The following is a 5043-nucleotide window of genomic DNA, read 5'->3' on the forward strand; positions in this document are numbered from 1 at the left end:
ATTGAGTGGGAGAAGTATAAAAGAAAGAGACAGGAGGTCAAGAGAAAGGTGCAAGAGGTGAAAAAAAGGGCAAATGAGAGTTGGGGTGAGAGACTATCAGTAAATTTTAGGGAGAATAAAAAGATGTTCTGGAAGGAGGTAAATAAGGTGCGTAAGACAAGGGAGCAAATGGGAACTTCAGTGAAGGGCGTAAATGGGGAGGTGATAACAAGTAGTGGTGATGTGAGAAGGAGATGGAGTGAGTATTTTGAAGGTTTGTTGAATGTGTCTGATGACAGAGTGGCAGATATAGGGTGTTTTGGTCGAGGTGGTGTGCAAAGTGAGAGGGTTAGGGAAAATGATTTGGTAAACAGAGAAGAGGTAGTAAAAGCTTTGCGGAAGATGAAAGCCGGCAAGGCAGCAGGTTTGGATGGTATTGCAGTGGAATTTATTAAAAAGGGGGGTGACTGTATTGTTGACTGGTTGGTAAGGTTATTTAATGTATGTATGACTCATGGTGAGGTGCCTGAGGATTGGCGGAATGCGTGCATAGTGCCATTGTACAAAGGCAAAGGGGATAAGAGTGAGTGCTCAAATTACAGAGGTATAAGTTTGTTGAGTATTCCTGGTAAATTATATGGGAGGGTATTGATTGAGAGGGTGAAGGCATGTACAGAGCATCAGATTGGGGAAGAGCAGTGCGGTTTCAGAAGTGGTAGAGGATGTGTGGATCAGGTGTTTGCTTTGAAGAATGTATGTGAGAAATACTTAGAAAAGCAAATGGATTTGTATGTAGCATTTATGGATCTGGAGAAGGCATATGATAGAGTTGATAGAGATGCTCTGTGGAAGGTATTAAGAATATATGGTGTGGGAGGCAAGTTGTTAGAAGCAGTGAAAAGTTTTTATCGAGGATGTAAGGCATGTGTACGTGTAGGAAGAGAGGAAAGTGATTGGTTCTCAGTGAATGTAGGTTTGCGGCAGGGGTGTGTGATGTCTCCATGGTTGTTTAATTTGTTTATGGATGGGGTTGTTAGGGAGGTAAATGCAAGAGTCTTGGAAAGAGGGGCAAGTATGAAGTCTGTTGGGGATGAGAGAGCTTGGGAAGTGAGTCAGTTGTTGTTCGCTGATGATACAGCGCTGGTGGCTGATTCATGTGAGAAACTGCAGAAGCTGGTGACTGAGTTTGGTAAAGTGTGTGGAAGAAGAAAGTTAAGAGTAAATGTGAATAAGAGCAAGGTTATTAGGTACAGTAGGGTTGAGGGTCAAGTCAATTGGGAGGTGAGTTTGAATGGAGAAAAACTGGAGGAAGTGAAGTGTTTTAGATATCTGGGAGTGGATCTGTCAGCGGATGGAACCATGGAAGCGGAAGTGGATCATAGGGTGGGGGAGGGGGCGAAAATTCTGGGAGCCTTGAAAAATGTGTGGAAGTCGAGAACATTATCTCGGAAAGCAAAATTGGGTATGTTTGAAGGAATAGTGGTTCCAACAATGTTGTATGGTTGCGAGGCGTGGGCTATGGATAGAGATGTGCGCAGGAGGATGGATGTGCTGGAAATGAGATGTTTGAGGACAATGTGTGGTGTGAGGTGGTTTGATCGAGTGAGTAACGTAAGGGTAAGAGAGATGTGTGGAAATAAAAAGAGCGTGGTTGAGAGAGCAGAAGAGGGTGTTTTGAAATGGTTTGGGCACATGGAGAGAATGAGTGAGGAAAGATTGACCAAGAGGATATATGTGTCGGAGGTGGAGGGAACGAGGAGAAGAGGGAGACCAAATTGGAGGTGGAAAGATGGAGTGAAAAAGATTTTGTGTGATCGGGGCCTGAACATGCAGGAGGGTGAAAGGAGGGCAAGGAATAGAGTGAATTGGAGCGATGTGGTATACAGGGGTTGACGTGCTGTCAGTGGATTGAATCAAGGCATGTGAAGCGTCTGGGGTAAACCATGGAAAGCTGTGTAGGTATGTATATTTGCGTGTGTGGACGTATGTACATGTGTATGGGGGGGGGGGGCATTTCTTTCGTCTGTTTCCTTGCGCTACCTCGCAGACGCGGGAGACAGCGACAAAGTATAAAAAAAAAAAAAAAAAAAAAATATATATATATATATATATATATATATATATATATATATATATATATATACATGTGTATGTGGGTGGGTTGGGCCATTCTCTCTTTTTTCTTACGCTACGTCGCTAACGCGGGAGACAGCGACAAAGCAAAATAAATAAAGCAAATACTTAACAAACTTATACCTCTGTAATTTGCGCACTATCTTTTATTCCCTTTGCCTTTGTACAATGGCACTATGCAAGCATTCCTCAAATCCTCAGGCACCTCACCATGAGTCATACATACATTAAATAACCTTACCAACCAGTCAACAGTACAGCCACCCCCTTTTTTAATAAATTCCACTGCAGTACCATCCAAACCCACCGCCTTGCCGGCTTTCATCTTCCGCAAAGCTTTTACTACCTCTTCTCTGTTTACCAAATCATTTTCCCTAACCCTCTCACTTTGCATACCACCTCGACCAAAACACCCTATATCTGCCACTCTATCATCAAACACATTCATCAAACCTAGAAAATACTCACTCCATCTCATTCTCACATTACCACTACTTGCTATCACCTCCCCATTAGCCCCCTTCACTGAAGTTCCCATTTGTTCCCTTGTCTTCCGCACTTTATTTACCTCCTACGAAAGCATCTTCTTATTCTCCCTAAAATTTAATGATACTCTCTCACCATAACTCTCATTTGCCCTCTTTTTCACCTCTTGCACCTTTCTCTTGACCTCCTGCCTCTTGCTTTTATAAAAATACCACTCATTTGCATTATTTCCCTGCAAAAATCGTCCAGATGCCTCTCTCCTGGGAAATTATATAGGAGTGTATTGATTGAAGGGTGAAGCCAAGTACAGAGCATCAGATTGGGGAAGAGCAGTTTTGTTTCAGAAGTAGTAGAGGATATGCGGATCAGGTGCTTGCTTTGAAGAATGTGTGTGAGAAATACTTAGAAAAGCAAATGGATTTGTATATAGCATCTATTGATCTGGAGAAGTAATATGATAGAGTTGATAGAGATGCTCTGCGAAAGTTATTAAGAATATATCGTGTGGGAGGCGAGTTGTTAGAAGTAGTGAAAAGTTATTATCGATGATGTAAGGCATGTATACGTGTAGGAAGAGAGGAAAGTGATTGATTCTCAGTGAATGTAGGTTTGCGGCAGGGGTGTGTGATGTCTCCATGGTTGTTTAATTTGTTTATGGATGGGGTTGTTAGGGAGGTGAATGCAAGAGTTTTGGAAAGAGGGGCAAGTATGCAGTCTGTTGTGGATGAGAGAGCTTGGTAAGTGAGTCAGTTGTTGTTTGCTGATGATACAGCGTTTGTGGATGATTCGTGTGAGAAACTGGAAAAGCTGGTGACTGAGTTTGGTAAAGTGTTTGAAAGAAGAAAGCTGAGAGTAAATATGATTAATAGCAAGGTTATTAGGTACAGTAGTGTAGAGGGACAATTGAACTTGGAGGTAAGTTTGAATTTAGAAAAACTGGAAGAAGTAAAGTGTTTTCGATATCCGGAAGTGGGTTTGGCAGCGGATGGAACTATGGAAGTGGAAGTGAATCATACGGTGGGGGAGGGGGCGAGGTTCTGGGAGCGTTGAAGAATGTGCGGAATTCGAGAACATTATTTCGGAAAGCAAAAATGGGTATTTTTTAAGGAATCGTGGTTCCAACAATGTTATATGGTTGCGAGGCGCGGGCTATAGATAGAATTTTGCGGTGGAGGGTGGATGTGCTGGAAATGAGATGTTTGAGGATAATATGTGGTTTGAGGTTGTTTGATCGCGTAAGCAATAATAGGGTAAGAGAGATGTGCGGTAATAAAAAGAATGTGGTTGAGGGAGCAGTAAAGGGTGTTAAGAAATGGTTTGGTTGCATGCAGAGAATGAGTGAGGAAAGATTGTCCAAGAGGATATATGTGTCAGAGGTGGAGGGAAGGAGGAGATGTGGGAGACCAAATTGGAGATGGAAAGATGGGATGAAAAAGATTTTGAGTGATCGGGGACTGAACATGCCGGAGGGTGAAAGGCGTGCAAGGAATAGAGTGAATTGGAACGATGTGGTATTCCGGGGTCGACGTGCTGTCAGTGGATTGAACCAGGGCCTGTAAAGCGTCTGGGGTAAACCATGGAAAGTTCAGTGGGGCCTGGATGTGGAAAGGGAGCTGTGGTTTCGGTGTATCATTACATGAAAGCTAGTGGCTGAGTGTGAACGAATGTGGCCTTTGTTGTCTTTTCATAGCGCTACGTCTCATACATGCCGGGGAGAGGGGTTTTTTATTTCATGTGTGGTGGCGATGGGAATGAATAAAGGCAGACAGTATGAATTATATACATGTGTATATATGTATATGTCTGTGTGTGTGTATATATATGTATACGTTAAGATGTATAAGTATATATATTTTCGTGTGTGGATGTGTATGTATATACATGTGTATGTGGGTGGGTTGGGCCATTCTTTCTTCTCGCTAACGCTGGAGGCAGCGATAAAGCAAAATGAATAAAGTGAATGAATATATCTTTTTATTTATTCATTCATCTGTTTATTCATTTATTCATTTATTTATTTATATATTATACTGAATCACCGTCTCCCGTGGCAGCAAGGTAGCGCAAGGAAACAGAAGTTGAGTAACCCACCCAAATACTCATGTATATACATAAACTCTTATATACGCACATACCCATACATATACGTTTCAATGTATGCATAATATATATTCATAGAGAAATACATATATACATATGTACATTTTCATACTTGCTGCCTTCATCCATTCTCATAGCTACACCACCACTCATGAAGTAGTATCCCTCACCCCCTATCCAGCGAGGCAGAGCCAGAATAAGACAAAAAAGACCATATGCGTTCACGATCAGTCTTTAGCTGTCATATGTAATGCACAGAAACCAATGCTCCCTTCCCACATCCAAGCCCCACAGACCTTTTCATGGTTTACCCCAGGCGCTTCACATACCCTGGTTCAATCCACT

This window comes from Panulirus ornatus, chromosome 2, assembly GCF_036320965.1.
Source record: "Panulirus ornatus isolate Po-2019 chromosome 2, ASM3632096v1, whole genome shotgun sequence".
NCBI classification, from domain to species: Eukaryota; Metazoa; Arthropoda; class Malacostraca; order Decapoda; family Palinuridae; genus Panulirus; species Panulirus ornatus.